The 21,659-nt window shown below is 39.8% G+C and overlaps 1 protein-coding gene across 6 annotated transcripts in view; it reads right to left on the reverse strand.

The window, feature by feature from the left end:
• Foxj3 (forkhead box J3) overlaps positions 1-18,972 on the reverse strand; it is a 119,950-nt gene extending 100,978 nt beyond the window's left edge. For 3 of the 6 annotated variants that reach the window (XM_013507787.1, XM_005410595.2, XM_005410594.2), the window contains exon 1: positions 16,808-16,996. The gene's annotated coding sequence lies outside the window, so the exon portion shown is untranslated. Of the gene's footprint in view, positions 1-16,673; positions 16,775-16,807; positions 16,997-17,093 lie in introns of those variants that run through there. The other 3 variants (XM_013507785.1, XM_013507784.1, XM_013507786.1) reach the window with 3 other exon arrangements.
• Positions 18,973-21,659: the final 2,687 nt, after the last annotated feature.

The raw sequence follows: 21,659 nt of genomic DNA on the forward strand, positions 1-21,659 counted from the left end.
TAATAATATGTAAAACGATAACCATTGATAATTTCCTACCATTTTGTCTGTAATTTGCTAAGTCCCCCCTATTATTATGTTATCCTTCTTTTATTCTTTAAAATAAAAAATTTATAAAAAAAGAAAAAAAGAGTTCAGGCAGGGAAAATGATTTTAAATACTGACTCCCCCAAACTACAACATCCTTAGAACTCTCAGTCAGTTACCATTTACTACCAACTCTAGCTTCCAGTTAGCTTCCTAACCTGCTGGAGCCTCCATGCCTTAGTCGCAGATTTTTCCAATTTTCATCTAGATTGCTGAATGGTGTCCTGAACCTCAAAACTTGTAGACTGAAAAGGACACATGTCAATCTTCTTACCAGGCAACTGATTAGCAACATGAAAATCCCATAAAAGGCTAATGTTCACACCCAAATCAGGAAATCACACTGTTGATGTCCTCCATGCTACAAACTTACATGTATGTAGTAACCTACAATAGATGAATTATATTCACTCAATTACATTCACACTTTATATGGTTTAAATTTGGTTCCAACAGCAAGCAGTAGCGTTTTCTTCAAAACCTCTGAAAATCAATGTGTCACAAAAGTTTGTACAAAATGACACAGAATATGGATGGTAAAAGTCATTTACTAATTTGCATTCTCCAATGTGTACTACTTACTGTATTATATTCCACTCCCAACAGAAGAATGTGGAATTCCTTGAAATACAAGAAATTAAACTGAGTTACAAACTATTTACATTGAGGAAGCAGCTATTAAACAAATACAGTAGTATATTAGGGCATTATTTGGGAAGAGGTGAAAGTAGAAGTTACTTTCAAAAAGTTCCCAAGTAATTCTTACAAGCCCTCTCCTCTTCCACCCCTACAAAAATAGTAACACTTTATAACGTACAAAGAACTTAAAATGACGACTTTTGAGTCAAGACCCAGACTAGAATTCTGACAATCACTACACACCACCAAATATTATCAGAAATTTCTCGTGGGCTTAATTTTCTCTCAAATTAAAAAAAACAAAAAAAAAACAAAAACAAAAAAAAAAAAAAAAAAAAAAAATTTTTTTTTTTTTTATGCTTCAGGTTTTTTTTTGTTTGGTTTTTCTTGGTTTTTCTCCGGTACCGGGAACCGAGCTCACAACCTTGCGCTTGCCAGGCAGGCGCTTTTTGCCGCTGAGCTAAATCCCCAGCCCTATGCCTCAGTTTTTATGACAGTATATTGAATGTAAGCACGAGCATAATGCAAGACCAAAGAAAGAACTGAATTTTTTAAAATAAATGTTACAGCAGTCGAGGTCAAAATGCTATTCCTTCTTTTATTATTTCTGAATCCAGAAAGTATGTAATTCATTAATTTCCACGAAGGAAAAACCTCTGATTCAGGTCATCTGACTTAACACTGTGAACTGTTATACTATACTATTAGTCACAAGTAATCATTAAAGTATCCTTGGAAATAATCTGTATTTTAATCAGCTAGGATAAGAAAAATCTGACAGATGAAGTGCAAGGAAAAGTATCTTACTGAATGAGTAGTAATCAGCTGCCCACTCCAGCTCCACTAATCTGAAGGCAGAGGTGCAGCTTGAGCTAAATTGTCATCTACTTTCAGAAATTGAATTTATGAGGATCCTCAATGCACCATGAGAGTGTCAGAAAAGAAGTAAACAGAAGAACCCATTCCAAATAAAATATGGACTTGAGAACATAGTAATACAGATAGCAACAAGTGATCTACAGGAGAAAAAGACAATAGTATCAAATGTGTATCAAAATAGATATAAACAGAAATACCGGCTTTTAATACAAAATAATATAACTGGAGGTTTGATTTTGTGGTGCTGAAAGCAAAACTTAAGACTGCAATTAGGAGCCGGGCACCGGCGTACGCCTGAAATCCCAGCACTCAGGAGGCTGAGGCAGGAGGATTGCTGTGAGTTCGAGACCAGCGTGGGCTACAAAGTGAGCTCAAGGCCAGCCTGAACTGCATAGTGAGGCTCCCTGAAAAAAAAAAAAAAAAAAAAAAAAAAAAAAAAAAAAAAAAAAGAAAAAAAAACACAAGAGTGCAATTAGGTTAAGAATCACAGGGGAGGGGGGGAGTTAACCAACAATTGTATAAAGTGAAAGTAAATAGAAAGTGCAATAAAGCCAAGCAGAGTACAGAAGTGTATATCAAGAATTTATTAAAGGCAAGAAATACTTTGTAAACTTTTATTCTATGGCCATTATCCTACTTTATTCTTCATGCTTTTCTCATCATTTGATACAACCTTTATTTACCTGTTTCTCCTCTACTAATGTAAGCTCCTAGAGAATAGGAAGTTTTGTCTGTTTTATTCTCTGTATATCCTGAAAATCTTGTGTACACTAAGCCCTCATTTGTTAAATGAATGAATAAACTCTTCCAGAGCTGGAGAAAAAGAAACTTAAAATAAGATCTGACTGAAAACTCATCAATTCTTTAATTAATACAGTCTCTGTAGCAATCACTTTTTTGTAACCCCCAAGCAATTTAGGACCAACCCAGCAAGTTAGGTATCTAGAATATATAAACCCAGTAAGAAGACCCAATAAGACCTACAGCCCAATACGAAGACAACACAAGGATTTCAACAGCCATATTTACAAAGAAAATACACAAATGTCCAATGAACACATGAAAAGATGTTGATCATCACTAATCATCAGGGAATTGCAAATCAAAACTACAGTAATATACTACTTCATGACCAGTAAGATAGGTTTAAAAAAAAAAAAAAAAAAAAGTAATAGTGTTGGAAAGATATGGAGAAACTGAAACTGTCATGTATTGCCAGTGGAAATCCAAAATAGCACAGCCCCTTTGGCAAACAGTTTGGTGGTTCATCAAAAAGTTAAACATAGATTTACTATATGAACCAGCAATTTTGCTCCTTGGATATCATACCCAAAAATATGAAAACAAACATCCCTAGAAAAACTTAATAATATTCATAGTAGCATCAAATCCTAACAGCAAACAATTAGGTGATCCAAATGTCCACCAACTAATGAATGGATAAATAAAATGTGTTACATCCATGCAATGGAATACTCTGACAATAAAATATGTCACTACATGTACAACCTTTGAAAACATGCTAAGTGAAAAAAAATTAGTCATAAAAAACAAATGTATGATTCCATTTATATTAAATGCCCACAATAGGCAAATTAATATTAGCAATTAGGTTATACATGAGTAGTTGGGTTAAACTAGATTAGGACTAGCAGGGAGAGAAGAGGTAAAAGGAGAATAGAGATTGCTCACACGTATGAGAGTTCTTTTAGAGGAAGAACTAACTGAATGTTTTAAAATTAGATTGTAGCAGTGATTGCATAACCCTGTGAATATATACTAAAAACAGTGAATTCTACATTTCAAATAGGTAATTACATGGCATATGATTATATCTCAACAAAGCTGTTAGAGAAGAAACATTCAGAACCATCACACAAATGTTCTTATTTGGTCAAATTCCCACTTCTCTCATTAGTACAACAAGATTCATTCCCAAATCCCAATGCTCAAACAGGAAAGGGAGAGTAAAGTAATGACTTCACCAGAAAGTAACTCTACTAAAAGCAATTATCTTCAGATCAATAACACCCTTGAACCATTCAGTAGCTTTTGTTTGCTGGTGGCCTCTATTTCCAAATATGCTGTGTATTCACTAAACATATTTAACAAAGATGTATGTACAGTCCATTAAAAAAGTTCATATACCTGAAAACATTCTAAAGGAACCTACTCTACTATTACCTATGAAATCAGCTAACGAGGCTATACCAGTGGTGTCAAACCTGTAGCACATGTGCCGCAACCCACTGTTTGTTACTGAAAGCTCTAAAAGGTTCGCCATCTACTGGGCTATACCCTCTCCTCCTAAAGATCAGGGCCAGGAAGACACAAATACAAGATGAGAAAAAAAAAATCATGCTAACAATCCACTTCAGCTTTTTAAGACTGAGTAGGAGTGTAACACTGAACTAACTTGCCTCTTTTGCCTCCATAGTTTAGGAGTATCAATAAAACAGGTGCTAAGGTGGGGGAGGGGAGCTTTTTGGCCAAACATCACAGAAGCTGTAACTTCTTCCAAACCCCAAACCTTACTTCCTGCAAACAGATCACAGGCCACCCTCTTCAAACCAAATCGTAACTCAGTAAATAACACAGGATTCTATTTATGGGCCAGTTATTAACTCACTGGATAATCCTGAAGCTTCAGTCTCTCTACTCTGCTCAATAACTTACCCACAACATCCAGATCTAAAATCCAATCATGTGGTCAAATAAAGAACTTTTTCTATGTATAGATTTATTTTTATGGGAAATCTGATGAAAAAACATGGAAGTTAAATCACGTTGTATGTTTAAATCACCTGTGATGAACATACATGAAATGTTAAAAAAATCCAAAACAGTATCCACTCCAAAAATGTTGTGTTCCATTTTAAACAACTTCTAAAGGTACCCACTAAACAAATAGAGAATAATCTTTCAGAAGACTGAAAGGTTTTGAGGCTTTAAATCTGAGCTCAGTTATATTTAGAAAATCAACATGTCACTTCTCTGGATCCCGTATCTTTATCTTGGGCATTTGATTCATGTGCTTTCCCTTGTGTAATTCAAAGCAAGAAATCCACCATACTCCTGAAGAGTAAATCAAACCTATCAGAATTTACTGGTTGTCAAGAGTAATTAAATGCTATATTGCAACCGAGGATAGGAAGCTACGGTCTCCATTACTGAATTTTCTAACAAAATAAAAACTACCTGTCCCGTTTCCCAAAGTCAGTCTTTGAAAAACCAAACAAAAGAAATTACTGACTTCATGTGAATCGTTTCTATTCCATTCCTAGAAATCCTAATTTAGGTGTCTAGAATGAAACCCAGGAAATGATTAATTAAAAGTTATCTCAGGTGATTCTGATGTACCAGTTAATTCAGGAAGTATTGATTTAAGACAATGACAGCACAAAGGTTTCATTATCATTTGCCAATCGAGCTCAACTGATAGTGGATGCCTGAAATGCTTGAGAAGAGCATGTCTAAACACAACCAGAAATCAGGAGATTGCCAGAATCATGGTGATAGGGAAGTGATAAAATACAAATCATGTTCTGTGTGCATATCTGTCATTCCAGGTTCAGATTGTAGAATAAGATCTGGATTATTTCTTTTTAAATGACAGAAGCTCCTGATGACTTAGGGAAAGGAGTAAGAGTAGGACTGTTGCCTGAACCAGCTCTTTCAAGTTCCCAGAACTATACAGAAGAATAAGACATATGTTTATAATCTTGTTGGAGAATTAAAATGCTACCTGATAAGTATAACATGAACTTTGTTTTAGTTCCCCTGAGAAGACAGTATAAACACTGAGTGACAGGCCCAAAACAGGTGTAATTTGGACTGACTCAATAACCAACCCTGAGTTCCTGTTCAGTACACAATTGAAGTGATATGTTAAGAAGATTCCACTGGTAGCATTTTCCAAGGGGGGAAAATGCGAGGCTATTCTAAACAAGGCGTGACCTATTAGAGGGCAAACAATCCACTTTGTATTATTTCTGTAGGCAGCTGTCTCTACCATTATAATGCTGGCTTCTAGTGTGCCAACATAGGTCAAATTAACCTATAAACCTAAATGTTTCAGACATGTTTTGGACATAATATTCCAAAAGTCTTGCTGAATTGATGTAGAAGAAGAAAAATGTAATACATTTTTCAAAAGGAATAGTAATAGAATTTTGTTCAGATAAAAATGTAAAGAACCAAAGGAGTCAAAAGAGCCAAATTATACCAAAAAGTAAGGAGGAGGAGCTGTTGTTAGGAGAAAAGAGATCTGAGAAACATAACCAATGCAATGTATAGACTTTGTCTAGATCTTGATTCAATTAAAAACAAATTGTAAAAAGGCATCTTTAAACAATCGGGAATTTGATTTATCATTTCTCAGCCTTTTGACTAAGATCAAATGTAGGAATTTGATTTATGAACTAAATATTAGATGACATCAGACACAGTCGATTTTGTTAGCTATAATGATGACATCTAGGTAGAGGAAAATATCTCTTTTAGAGATACATATTAATAATGAGTAAAAAAAAAGTGTCTACAGTTTTCTTCCAAATACTTCAGCCAAAAAGAAAAAAATTGAGGCATATCTGGAAAATATCTTAATCACTGAATCTCAGTGATTGTTAAATGGCCATTAATCATTATTTTATATGCTTTAGGGCATACTCAACAAAGCTCTTGTACCAAAGTCTTTTGAGTGTTACTTACTCAACTCTGGCATTATACAATTCATTTTTTCTTTTCTCTCTGATTTCAGGAAGTTAAGAATGACTAGTGCTTCTGAGAAAAAAGCCCAGAGTCAATCAGAAGAAAATGAGTATTCATTTGTTAGCTATACTAATAGGAAACCTCTTTAAATCTACTCAAAGAACCTCTTGTAAATCAATATGAAAACTGAGTATGAGCCAAAGTAGTGACTCAGCTGCTACTGCTAAAAAGAAGCAAAATACAATCTTAGACCTTATTAGAAGAACAGTATCCAGATCAAGGAGGGTAACAGGGTCCACTGCAGTCTTTCACTGGTTAGTTCATACTGGAGTACTGTATGTTGTTTTGAGCAGTATATGTTGAGAACACTTACAAGCTAGAATGCTTGCAGGGGGGACAGACTAGTTAAGTGTTTGGAAATCAAATGGCTAGTATAGAATGACTGAAGAAAATCAGCATGTGTAGTCTTAAGTACAAACATTGATCATCAGACTTCCATCTCATCTCTACATATAGACCCAGCAAAGTATTTTTCAGATGATTTCAAGGATTATTATTGTTAATAGGCATTCAAAAAAGTGAGATAATCATTCTTTTTCTATAAAAGTGTTCAATATCTCAAACTGCCTTGTGAATGTCTAAGAAAAGGATGTTCAGTATTTCTAAAATGTAAAAATTTATTCATTCATTCAATAAATATTTACTGAGCCTCAATTATTGACAAACACTCCTCCAGACGCTGAGGATACAATAATGAGCATTTTTAATAACCTGGAGTATACTTTGGCAAACAACCAACCTGATTCCCTTTCTACTCCTCTAACCTGCTTCCTTTCTAAATCTCTGACTAAACCCTGAAGATTAGAACACTCAGTCTCTAATATCAATGCAACCACTATCTCCTCCATAAAGGTTTCCTGATCATCATCAAGCAAAAGCACTCTCTTCACAGCAAATCCACAGCATTTTCTGTACCATTCCGTGTAAATAAACTATACCTCTTAATTACTTCTGGATTTCTCTTAACACCCAGAACAGTATATTGAATGCACAGGTACTCAAAAAAACATTTGCTGAAAGAATGTTTACCTTTAAATATTTAAAGTGTTATCTCATGAAAGGCAGACCAGGTCTCTACCGTTCCACAGGGAAGAACAGGAAAAGAAGTTAGAAGCAAATTTTGCCTCAATTACAGCTAACTGGTCACCTTTAAACTATCGGCAACTAAAGCTAAAAGACTATATATGAAGTGCTGAAGTGGGATAATTCGCTATTCTGAATGAAGTCAGAACTACTATATATTATATCTCACTATACTAGACAAAAGGTAACTTCTGATACAAAGCCATTTGTAACAATATTACAATTCTTAACATGAAGGTTAAACATGAAATATCCTTTCATTTATTAGTATAAGGAATACACAACAATGGCTACTATGTTTCATGCACATATGCCACATAACACATCGCACAATGGTCCCATAAGAATGTATCATCTGACATTGCAACCAACTTAATTTGTGTAAGTACTGTACACCAGGACATTCCTAAATGCTGAAATCACCTCACAACACCCTTCTCAGAACGTGTCCCTACTGCTAAGTATGACTACAGAGAGGATAAAAAGCTAAAAAGTAGAGTTTCCATCCCAAAAGAGCCAATACAACATTTCTTAATTAGGCTACCAAAGCAAACCTGATACTAATCAGAATGCCTACATCATCCAACTCAGTAAGCTGTTCCTTAGATGAGGAAATTCTTTAACTCAGTGATCTTCAACAGTCTGCAAAGAAGCATGAAGCCATCAGCTGCTATACACACCCTTAAAGGCATTAAGGCCTTCAACTAAGCAAGCTAGTCATTCCGCCTTTCTAATCAGTAAACAGAAGAAATGGCAGGATACTTCTATATGCCAAAGATATCTCTGTGATGTCTTTCAACAACTAAAAGCTGCAGTCCTTGCTGATAGCAACCTTGGCTTTCACTGTGTCCCCAGTATTTAGCACACATCCAGCACATAACAGAGCGCAAATAAGTGAGCATGTGAGTGAGACAAATGAGTGAATCCAATGTTCCTGAATTAAGAACAGCATTTTAAACTGAGTGTGGTGGTGCGGGCCTGCAATCCCAGCACTCAGTGAGGCAGGAGGATCACAAGTTCAAGGACAGCCGAGGCCACATACTGAGCTCAAGGCCAGCATGAACTACACAGTGAGAGCCTGTCTCAAGAAAAGAAACAAAAAAATAAAACCACCAAAACTAAAATCTTGATTGCTTCTGGGGGACTAAAATTAATTTCCTGAAATGACCAAAATCTAATGCAAAAAAAACTTAATCCACTTACTGCATTTGAATCTTGACCCATAAGACTATAATCAAATAGGTTATCAAGCTGATTTATTTACATAGCAGCTTAAAAAGCAAAACACTTTGATAGCACCAAGTTTTTAAACTGCCCTTCAAATGTGTTAAGATTCATATTCTTCCAAATTGTCATTTGGAAAAATCATTTGTTTTCTTTTAAACTATAAAAAATAAAATACACTCAAATAAAGACAGGTTTGAAAATGAAAAATAAAATTACACATTGCTATGCTTTTCTCCCAGTCTTATCTTTTCTCTTTAGTTATAACTTTATATACTCTCAGTATTCTAACCTACCATGCAACCAGACATGGTGGCACATGCCTGTAATCCCAGAACTCAGGAGGCTGAGGCAGGAGGATCACTATGAGTTCGAGGCCAGCCTAGGCTACATAACCAGCCCACCAGGTAAGAAACAACAGGTCTCACGTTTTGGCAGTAATCCGGGCACCCTCAGTAGAACCACGTCCCAAATTTCTGGAACCAGAAATTCTGGAACCACGTCCCAGAATTTCTCAATGTCTACATTTTAGACATGTACTGCCACAAAATAAGACCTAATCTGTTTGGCAATCCTAAGAGTTTCCCTTCTAAGTCCCTCCCATCCTCACCTCCAGAATTCTGAAGACACTGAATGCAGATTTAAGCAGAATGCTTCCAGTGGATGAAATTGACCTAAATTTAACGAGAGGAAGTTGCCTCACTAGTTTTACATCCCCTAAGTTTGACAGTATAAGACTGAAAGATGAATGCAGGTTCTGGGCTCTAATGTCTACTCTACTATTAAGTAAGTGTGTGACATTAAATCTTAGCTTCAGTTTCTCCATCTCTCAATACACTATTACTTGCCCTACCTACATCAAAGGGCTATGAGGCTCCAAGAGTCAATAAATCCAATAAAATGCTTTTTTAAAAAATTCAACCAAATGGAAGGTGAAAATGTTTCAAAAATGCACATGCCCTCTAGTAAACAATATTAAATATGATTTCTTCTGATAAGCAAAGACAGCACTTCTGATGGAGATTGCTATCCATGCATACATGATATAAAGAAACTACTCATCTACAACACACTTCACCTGACTACTCCATAAGTATGTCACAGATTCATAGACATAACCACACCAGCAGAAACCAATGCCATGTATCATTCACCTCCTGCTACAACACTGTTCCACCTTCTTTCTGAAGGGCCAACCTACTCTCAACAGCTGTATATTTGGCTGCTGCCACTAATTTCCCAAAGTTTACAGCCAACCCACAGAAACTTTTAAAGTTATTTTTAATAATTTAATACCAATATACTCATCAGCCAAAATCTAGCGTGTTACCAATAAGCCATTTCCAATATATTATACCACCCCAATCTCATCTCTAAGTAAACAAAATTTTAAACTATTATTAGTTGAGTTCTAGCAGTCTACCACCCTCGTCCATTTCTCTCATAAATCTCAATTATTAGAAAGTTGTCTTATTACTGTTACTGAAGTAAGGTTAGGTCTCAAGCATGGGGAAAAGCTGATTCCAAGTTTTGAGGTTTTTAATACAGTTACACTGCACTAAACTCATCCAATCAATTAGGTGATCAATCTGCATTTCTGGATAACACTATGTCACTGAGCAAGACTCTATCTAGGCAAAATTCAGGTATGCTTTTAACTTTGTACTCCAGGTTAAAACTAGGGCTGAAAGTCAGCTGACTGGGGAGTTTCCTTCAGGGTCATCATGGAATAGTTGGCGAAGTTTTCAATAGAATCCATGACCTTGTCTCTCTACATATGACTTGAAAATAATGAAAAATAGACAACATGGGCAGTGTCTGTAGTCTCTTAAAAAATTCTCTGAGATTATGTTCTAACATTAGTTCTTCTAATTACACTCTGAAAATCTGAGTTCATTACAGACTACTTCACCCACTGATGATGGGTCTTGTGCAGTGTTAATGTAGGTCTAATTGCACCAAAATAAAATCACTTTAGATTTATAGTAAAATTCTTCAAGCAACCAAAGCAGCCTAGAAATTATCAGAGCCGGGCATGGTGGCACATATCTGTAATCCCAGCTATTCAGGAGGCTAAGGCAGGAAAGACCGAAAGTTTGAGGCCACCCTTGGTAACATATCAAAACACTGTCTCAAATTAAATAAAGAAGGAGGCCTGGGATGTAGCTCAGTGGCAGAACACATGTTTCACATACATAAGGCTCCGGATTCAATCTCTAGTATTACCCAAAGAATTTTAAAAAGGAAAGAAATTATTTGACTCTTAGCCTATCAATGGTGTCAAAGTAAGAGTCCTTATGAAATGGGATCCTAAGTAATTATCCCATAACACCTCTATTTTATCTCATTATAGTACTAAAACTTCATACCACATGAGTAGGTCTAATTGCACCAAAATAAAATCACTTTAGATTTATGGTAAAAAATTTTGTTTTGTATTTCATATATTTTATTTGGATTCTACACAAGAGTAATAATCACTCTGAAAAACATCACATTCTTAGGTTATCAGTTAATATATATGTCAAGTGGAATAACAGCCCAAGGTACCTAACTACGGAATTTACTTAAATACATAGAATGCCACTGTTATAAATGTAAGTACAACATCTGGTTCCATGTAACAAAGCTACTTCCATATTCCAACAGATGGCCCACAGTAATAATGCTTTGCTGATCTGGTTATAACAAATTCTATTAAATCAAAAATCCTGTACAGCAGATGCCTTTTCCAATTTCAGTGTAAGTCAATCTCTTTAACCAAAAGACTGTGCTTTGGTTATTACTTGTGCACTAAAATCCAGTTATGCCAATTAAGATCGTCAAAATTTTTGACAGTTATAAAATGCCACTGCGGTACAGTATTTTCTGAGTTTTGGGGTGGAGAAAGTAAAGGAATGCCTCCCTCTATGACTGAAAGGCTAACGGCTCAAAGTGGGGAAAAAAAAAATTACAGTTAAAGGAAAGCTAAAGAGAGGTAAAAATGAGCATTAGCTGTCCCAAGCCCAGGCTTCCTAACAGTGACTGTATGTAAAGCAAAATGACTAACAAAGCCAACAGTGAAGAGCAGTGAAAATAATATGATTTCTGAGCCGACAGACTATTAGCAAAGACAAACAATAACAATGTACTTGAATGTCTAAACAACATGTATCTTTGTATACTACAATGTTAGGTCCAAACAACATGTATCTTTGTATACTACAATGTTAGGTCCATACTTAAGGAAAGGTAGATGCAATGTCAAGTTAACTTTGCTGTAATCCTAACTTCATATTTCTGGTCATGCTCTTACTTGAAATATTACCATCTTTTAATTTATAATTAGTGAACACAATAGTGCAGTGATTAAGACCAACTAAGTTCCATAAACAGACTGCAAGGGTTCAAATCCTGCCTCTTTCCATTCCTAGCTATGTACCTTGGGGCAAATGACTTAATCCTTCTGTGCCCATTTCCTGATCTGTAACACTTTGATGATAATAAAGTCTACCTCTTAGAGGTTGTGAGGATTTTATAATAAAAGTATTTACTCATTTTTGTGCCGAGTAAGGCCTCAAAAATGTTAGCTATTATTATTAATCACTACCACTATCATCATCATAATTCATATTAAAGTTCTGAAAGAAAAGACGTAAATATAAGTTACTTGTCTAAAACACAGAGCAAGTAACAAATTCTGTAAGTCTTTCAGTTCTAAAGATTAATCATTAAAATTCAGTGACTACTCAAGTAAGTAATCCCTTTAAGTCTCTAGAAATTTTCCTGGGGCCCTCTAAATTAGAACAGCAGCATACAGAAGAAGAAATAGCACAAACACAAGCTAAGAATTATTTGCTCGATTGCTGCTCCACTGAGTTAAGTGTGCAAGCCACCCAACCCAAATTTCAAACCGCTCGTCTTATGTTATAGGGTTACTGTGAGATCAAATGAGATAATGCAGGAGAAAACATACCCAAACCATTAAAGCTCTATATAAACGTTCAGGGGCCACATCTTACTCATTTTTATGCCTAGCAAAATATACAGCAGAGGTTATAGTCTACAAGGAAAGCTACGAAAGACTATAATGTGAAGAGCTGATGAAGATGGGGAAATAAGAAACCTAAGTGTCCAGCAACTGATGAATGGTCCAAACTTCAGTACATTAATACAGTAAAATATTACTTGACAATGAAAAGGAACAAACTAGGATACATGCAACACGGGTGATCCTTGAATCACACACTAAGCAAAAGAAGCCAAACACAAAAGACTGAAATGAAAAGAGTGTGACTCCCTTATAAAAAATGTCCATGTTAAGTACATTAATGACTTGCCTTAGAATGTGCCTGTATGGAGTGGGGGAAGTGACTGCTAAAGATACAGGCTTCCCTCTTTCATGACAATGGAATTGAGAATCCAGGGCCTTGGACTGAACCAGTACGTTTTTTTGAAATAGGGCCTCATTAAGTTGCTTGGTTGCCCAGGCTGAGTTCAGACTTGCTATCTCCCTGCCTCAGCCTCCTAGAATGCTGGGATTATAGGCATGTGCCACCATGTCCAGCCAAGTTTCCTTGTGAAATGATATTCAAAAAATTCCTGTGGTTATGGTTCTCCTCCTCTGGGAATACATTAAAAACCACTGAATTGTATACTTTGTATACTTTCAATGGGTACGTCCTGTGGATTGTGAATTTTATCTCAACACATAAAGCAGTTCTTAAAAAGAGGTAAAATAACTAAACTAAACTATAATTATCCCTAAAACTTTTTAAAGAGAAAAACAGTGAACTTTGATGTGAACAAGACTGAGACTGAGGCAGGCATTAGGAGAAAATAAAAATTACCACACAAGATCATTAATCTCTGCAGATCCTATATCTATCTTTCGTTTCAAAATTCTGCAGTTACAAATCACCTCCTTCTGGTCTAGTTCAACAGTTTTCATTACAGTCATTGTTTCTGAACTCAAAGACTGAATTTGGTGCTACCAACAACGTTACTTTGTGGAAAAATCTTGGTTTCTGTGCCACTGATGTACTTTCTGATTCTTCTCAAAATTCCAAACCGTAAAGCTTTCTCCACTATACTACTTCCCTCTCAACACATATCTACTCATGTTTGACTACCATCTATAGTCCAGTCACTGCAAAATCTACATTTCATTTCTCTATTTATACAATGACTAAATGTATAAGGTTTAGCAATTTGCTTGAAGTCCCTTGCGATTAAATGACCTTATGATGCTTCAGTAAGATAATACAGATAGTTCAGAAAAATGTCTGGCATACGTAAGTATTCATTGTTAGCTACTGTTTTACTCTCAACCAATATGTTATATGAGGCCACCTTACTCCCACCTTTTTTAGAGAATGAGAGTACCCTATCAAACTAACCCCTCTATCCTTGAAAGAGCCTCCCAGAACACCCTTACCAATCCCAAATTCACTTATTATTCACCAATACAGGTTCTCTGTGACAGTCAAGATATTTCACATTTTTTGTGCATTGCCATTTCCCTGTCTTTGCACATGTCCCTTCAATTTCCTGGAATACCCCTTTTTCACTTTACAAACTTTTCTCACTTGTCACATATACCTTTGATCTTGGTTGCACTGTTACCCCAAACAGGAGTTGGATGTTGTTTGGTAATTTGTAGGTAGTCTGTCTGGTTTTGGTTTTTTTGAGACAGGGTCTCGCTATGTACTTCAGTCTGGCCTTAAACTCACTATGCAGCCCAGGCGGCCTTGAATTCACAGCAATCCTGCCTCGGCCTCCCCAGTGCTGGGATTAGAGGCATGCACCACCACACCTGGCTGTCTGAGGATTCTGACAGACACGCTCCTTCTCCAACAAAAGAAATTTCTGTTCCTCTTTCAAAAAAAATTGGAGCATTTGAAGAGACCTGTCTTTTAGTCCCCATGTTTTTTCACAAGACTACTTCACAAACAGGTATCCTGGTACTTTGCAGAACTACAGTACACAGTAAGTTGACTAACTTACTAAAAAATATGTTTCAGGCTGTATTAAAAGACATTCACTACTTTCCACTGCCCCACCCATATTCAGCATAATGAAAGCAGATAGAATTTTGTATTTAAATATTTTTATCCTATGTAGAAGAAAAAGGGAGACTATATTAACAATTATATCCGATAAAAGGAAATAAAACAATTATTAAAAATATACTCAAGGCTGCCATAGGCTAGCATAATGGTGCACACCTGTAATCCCACCACTCTGGGAGACTGAGGCAGGAGGACTGCTGTGAATCAACACCAGCCTGAGCAACTTTGCAAAACTAAGTCTCAAAATAAAAAAATTTCCTAAAAGGGCTGAGATGTAATTCAATGTGAAGGCCCTGAGTTCAACTTCAGTAACACACACACACACACACACACACACACACACACACAATTCTCAAAAAGACTACAGAATGTGAAAAACAAGAGAATGCTAGCCATTTAGGAACTGAAAGTGACTTCAAGAGTAAAATTTTTTATCTCACCTAAACTAAAGAACTAAAAAAGCCAAAATAATTACGTTCTGGCTTCATCCAAAAAACACCTCATAATGGAACGAGAAACTCTCCAGGATCTTCAGCAGCACAAAGCCAAGAACAAGATTCTCAGTAACTCCAACACAAAACCAAAAAGAAGAGCCAACGTCTCAGATTTATCTAAGAAACTAAAAAATTCAACCACATCTGTATACCCCACCCAATCGGGGGAAAAAAAAAAAAAAGATTTACTGACTTTCTCTGACTGCATGCTAAGGTCTAGAAGGAACGAAAGGTTTCTCTCACTGCTATAGTAATCTCTTTCTGGTAAAGAGAGCAATCTGTGGTCTCAAAAAGCTAAACGCAGGAGGGTGGAAATCTTAACCTGGAAAGGACATTAAGAAAAGAAAAAAAAAAAAAATTATACAAAACACATGTTTTTAAACCGGTGTCTAGAGGCCAACGTACTCAGTAGAAAGAAAAGTGAAATAAAAGGGCTTCTACAAAAGAAGTAACTAAGTAAACCTATATGACAAGCCCGCTTCTTCACGAGTAAACAAAATACAGTAAAATGAAAAAATAAAGACAAGTAATTGTTAGGAAGAAAAACACAAGAGATACAATCCCTGGCTCTACTCATTCAGGAATCCAGCTAGGAATACCACAAACTGTAGTGCGGCAACCAAAATGGAAAACCTTTGCCAACCATACACACAGAAAGTACACGAGAAATGAAAACTATACACATCAAAGCATCAAGAGCTTCTCTCTACTTCTCAATCCTAAAAAAGAGTAACGGGAGATGCGGGGGTGGGTGTGGATGAAACTAAGCTGTGGTACGTCCCCTACTGATCTCCATTTCAGAGAGTACACAACTCTTGGTTCTTCCGTCTCATCAACCACTGTGGGGCTCCGCACAGCAAACTGACCTTAACACCTTCCACACCACCCAGAGGAAATCACAGAGGAAAAACCATCCCGTTAACCTCCCTCTTAACCAGCTGCAAAAATGGAGAGGGTGGGGGGACGGGACACCCTACCACGTGGGCAGGATGCAACACACACAGGACCCTAACACGTCTGCATGGAACGGCTGCCTTTGCCCTAATGCCAGCAAAGGACACAGCGACAGAATGGGCGGGAACGCAGGCCCCTCGCGAGGGCCTCCTCGCCCGAAGGGCACCCCAAAGGCGCAAGGTACTAGCCGCCTTCTGGACCAAAAAGCGCCCCCAAGCCTGAAGGGAAGAACTCGCCTCGCGCCGGGGCCGGGGGCTAGCCAGGACGAGGGCGCGAGTCCGGGGGAGGGGAGACGCACGCTGCGCTCGGACTCAGCGCCCCAGGGATCTACGTCCGGTTCCCCGGGCCCCACCTGGGGGAGGGGCGGGAGGCGCGGAGCCGCGGCTCCCCGGCTGAGGAGCAGCAGCAGCTGAGAAGCACAGCGGGGGAGGGAGGCACCCAAGCCTCGCGGCCCGCCAGGCCCGTCCGAGCCCCCGCCCCGCCCGCCGCTCACCGCGCAACGCGCGGCGCCCGAGAAGGGAGAGGGCGTCTCGCGGAGGGCAGCCCCTGCCTCGGTCCCGGGAGATGCCCCAGCCCCGCCTCCTCGCCCGCCGCCCCGGCCCCGCTGCGCGGGCGGCGGGCACTCACCTCAGGCTGCGCAGGCCGGGACGGCCCGGCCGAGCCCCCGGCCGCTGCGTGCGACTCCGCCCCCCGCGAAGGGTCCCAACCGCGCCAGTTGCGAGCCGCCAGGGCCCGAAGCAGCGCCGAGAGCGGCGGCGGCAGCGAGAGCAGCCAACATCCGGGGCCGCGCACCCGGAACTACTTACCGACCCACGCCCCCCCTACGCCCCCGCCTCCCTCGCCTCCCGCGACGTCTCTGCGCCACCGTACTGGCGTCGGCGGCGTCAGGGCCCTGCGCGGACTCTCGACTTACACAGGATTCCTCCGCCGGGACAAATAGTGCCCTGGGACTTCCGCGGTTCTCCCTCTGCGTACCCGGTGTTAACGACTGCGACCCACAGTTCCGAGCGACGTGGGGTCCCTGTGCCTCGGAGTGACACCTGGGGAGCGAAGTGGCAGAAGCTGCCCCGCAGTTGATGATGGCAAGGACAGGCGGCCTCGGACCCTTTCCGAGGGCCCCGTGCACCACAGGAATGTCGCCTCGTGACCTCCCCCCGCCCTCCAACCTCTGCCACCTCACCGTAGTGGCAGGCACCTCAGCTTCTGCGCCAAGCGGGGCCCGCTCGCGACCTGGCACGCGGCGGAGGAGACAGGCCGCCACGGGCGGAGGCGGACTTCCTTCGGGACACCGCCTTTCGAAACCTCACACGCCCTGGGTTCTAGGCCCACCTCTGCGGTGTCCTCTCCTGTGCGTAGTCATACTTTCCCTCTACTTTAAACCGAGGACTTGGAACTCAAGTCCCTTCTGACGCTCAGGTTCACTGGCCGGGTTATGGTCCTGCAATCCACAGGTGGAGCCTTAAGAAAGGCAGTTCCGACGCCTGTTGGACTTTGGAATTTACTTCTACGTCAGTCATCCCTGATTCTCTAAACTATTGGCACTGATAATCTTCCTTGTATTTCCCACTTAATTACATTGCTATATTATTTGCTGTTGCTTCATTAACATTCTCCATACGGCACTAAGAACACTTGAACTCGGTAGACGTTCAGTATTTGGACCCTGGGGCATTCTTTAGATGAATGCCGGGTTGATTGGATGAGAGGCCTAAGAGCCCTGAGTGATTTGGCTATGGAAACTTTTTCCTCTCAAAGGGATTGATAAAGACCGCAGTATTTCAAGACCTGAGCACTCCATTCCTTCAGCAAATATTAAACACCTGCCCTTTGCCAGGCATCTCCATGCCCTGCGTCCTGGGGATACTTAGTCGTCACGTACTCCTTACTCAAGATGTATCAGTGAGCAGAAGAGAGGGAAAAGTGCTCTCCCTCTTGGATCTTTCGTTCTAGTATGGAGACAAAGAGAACTATGAAGTATGTTAGGTGTTGAGTGCTCTAGGAAGAAATAGGGTACGGGTTATGAGGAGCACTGGAGGAGGAAACAGTGAAATACTGAATAGAGCTATCAGGGCGAGTCCCATCTATAACACAACTTTAACCAGACTTGAAGGAGCTGAGGGAAGGAACCGTGCAGGTATGGCAAAAGCAGTCCTGAGAATGTTAGAAATAGTGAAGAGGCCAGAAGAGTTAGAAAATAAGATTGAAGATCAGGGCGGGGCGGGGGAGGTCTTGTAGGCCACTGTGAGGATCTTGACATCTTTCTGGCTTGCTTTGCTAAGAGCAGACAGTAGTAGGACAATAGTAGAAGCCAGAGGCTTCATTATCCGAGTGCAGAATGATGGCTTGGGCGAGAATGGTAGCGCTAAACAGGATAAATAAAACATGGGTTGTATACTTTAAGAACTCATAATCTAGTGGGAAGCAAGTGGATTATATAATTACAATACACTGTGATAAGGAAAATAGTATCTCAAAGAGCAGGCCACCTTTCCCAGCTTTCCTGAGAGGATAGATGCTCCCAGAGCTCCAAGTTACTAAAGGAATTGGAAATTCTTGGCTCTCTGTTGGTCTGCTGGGTGGACCCCCAGTAACAATAAACACTGGACTTGTCCTCAGTCCTTCATGTCCAAAGCCCACCTCCATCTGAGCGGTATAAAGAACAGTCTGGCTCAGTAATTAAAGAGATGGACAAAGCTGGTATTAGCCCACTTGAAGAAACTGATACTAGTAGTCAGCAGGGGGCTGTTTGTTTTTCAGACAGTCTTGCTATGTAGGCCAGGCTGGCCTTCAATTCACTATGTGGCTCAGGCTGACCTTGAAATCAAGGCAGTCCTCCTGCCTCAGCCTTCCAAATGCTGAGATGACAAGTGTGCCCCACCACGCCTGGCATAGCAGGTTTTCACTTGAGACTAGAATCAACGTTATGAAAGTCCCGAACCAGGAATCTTTCTGAGCCACTTGAGTAGAGTCAGCCAAAGGATGGAATGAAAGTAAAGAAAGAGTTGTTTTCAGACTTTAGCTCAGGTCTAGAGGTTTTGGCTCCCACTCACCACCACTTCTTACAAGTGTTGGGCAGCTCTTCCCTGCTCAGTCTGAGATTCCAAAATGCTGCTTTGAAGTGCTTGTTCTGAGGGTAAAGGGGCTGGGTGGCTAGATGCCAGAGGTGGGGGGGTGGTCCATGAGCTTTTACAAAGTGTCAAAAGGTGGAGGAGCAATTAACTTGCACTGCATATGGGATTTGTGCTGAACGAATAGAGTTTAGCTGCTCTCACCACAAACACGATTGATAACTGAGATGCTGGGTATTAATTTGCTGTGCCATAGGAAGTAGCCTGTGTACTATCTATATACATCTCACAACATGTATGGCTCCAATACACACAATAAAATCTATTTTAAAAAATTGAAGGAAAAGGAAGAGAAGGACCATACCCTCCCTCAAAAAAAAGATTGTGATGGCTGCAGCAGCAGGAGGGATTCTGGAATATTGGAGAAGGACAAGTTGCCAGGTGCGCACACCTGTAATCCCAGCACTTGGAAGGCTGAGGCAGGAGGATTGGCGTGAATTCGAGGCCAACATAGGCTATGTAGTGAGATCAAGGCCAGCCCAAATTACAGCGCAAGACCTTGTCTCAAAAAAAAAAGGAAAAGTTTAAAACCTCAGTTGGAATGGCAGACTCTGGATCAATTCTAATGTTCTCTAACTTACTTCCTGCATGCCTACATCAAGTTTAGTTTCTTAGCCTCTCTTTCCATGCAATGCTAATAGCTACCTAGCTATGGAGATCATATACCAATTATCATAAAACAATAGCCCCCAAAACAACTGTTATTATGTATAAGGCTGAGTATTAACACAGAAAAGAGTAATCTTGGGAGATGAGAACAGATTGCAAGGGAGGCTGTGGAACAAAAGAATCTTCAAAAATGACCGTGGTACTTAACGCAGGGTGAAGTAGGATACTAGGGCATGACCTGCCAACTGAAGAGACTTGTTAACTATGGGCACAGGGCAGCAGCTCCTAAGCCTGACATGAGAGCAAGTTTAGCCCTGCAGCTGGTACCAATCTTCTGACATGAGAAGAAGCCAAGCCTAGCCCTTGATGCCAATCTTTTAGCACAAGATCAAGTGGGTCCAGGTGGACCAACTATCAAAAAGGATATGAGGGGCTGGGGATTTAGCTCAGCGGCAAAGCGCCTGCCTGGCAAGCGCAAGGTCGTGAGTTCGGTTCCTGGTACCAGAGAAAAACCAAAAAAAAAAAAAAAAAAGGATATGAAAAAAAAAAAGAAGAAAAAAAGAGGGGAAAAAAAAAAGGATATGAAAAGACAGCAACAATCAACTTTGGAGCAACTGCCCTTCTTGTTCTTGCAGTGGTCCATTCTTCTTGCAGGAAGTATTTTTTTCCCTTCAAAACTCTTTTCTTGAGCACTTCTTTTTTTCCTCTTTTCCTTTTCTTCTTATTCCTGCCCTAAAATAAACAGTAATCTTTCACATTTACCAGTTGTCCTGATCAATTCATTCAGTGGAACAATAAGAACCTGGAAAACACGGCTGGTCCATACTCCACCAATAACAAGGGGACAAATCCTTAAGAGACCAAGATTGCTCCAAGAGATAAAGGTTTTATTATTTTATATTGTTTGCAGTCTTTCCCCAGCTTTGCCTGGGTTACACATTCCCTGAAAGGAACACAGCCCAGAGCTGGGCTGCAAGAGCCCTGCAAAAACCTTGGCATTAGCAGTACTTCAACAGCTGGGTGTTCAACACTTCATGTGACCCACTGCCTCTTGGGCAAATGACGTTTTTCCTGATCCATTTCTCCCTTTGCATTTGTTGCAAGAGGAAAGCAAAAATGAGAAATGAATTTTAAATGAGCTGAGATCTGCAAGAGGGAGAGAGAAAAACATCATTCCCAGCCCTGGAAGACCCTTCCAGATTCCCTGGGTATCTTTACATAACACAGTGTATTTCATATCTTAAATGCAAGAAAAAAAAACCTGTATACAGCCGTTGGGAAGCTCTCTGCAGCACCACTTACCTATTTAATGACAACACTTGGCTTTTAGTCACCATACATGCTTAAATAGCATTCAATAATCATTTATCAAGTACCTACTCTATACCAGGTATTGTGCTAAATGCCAAGAGTCAAAGAGAATAAATAAAAGGAGATATGTAAACAACTTCAATGCAAATTGGTAGAGATTTATTCTTGTGCCATGGAAACAGCAGCAAAAAGCCTTAAATGTTGGATGGTATGGGTTTTGCAGGCATAGGGTGGGGAGCTTTACCCTTAAAAGGCAGGGAAACACTGGGTCTGAATAAATGAGTACAGGTTTGATGTGTAGAGACAGAAGCAAGTTTCATAGTGGAGAAAAAATTGGTGGGATAGGGGCAATGGAGAAGAGCTTATGACAAGTCAAAGAGGATGGGCATATAAATAGAGGACATAGAAATTAGAGCCTGATAAATGAACAT

The sequence above is a fragment of the Chinchilla lanigera genome, unplaced genomic scaffold, assembly GCF_000276665.1.
Source record: "Chinchilla lanigera isolate Chin_1 unplaced genomic scaffold, ChiLan1.0 scaffold00136, whole genome shotgun sequence".
Taxonomy (NCBI): Eukaryota; Metazoa; Chordata; class Mammalia; order Rodentia; family Chinchillidae; genus Chinchilla; species Chinchilla lanigera.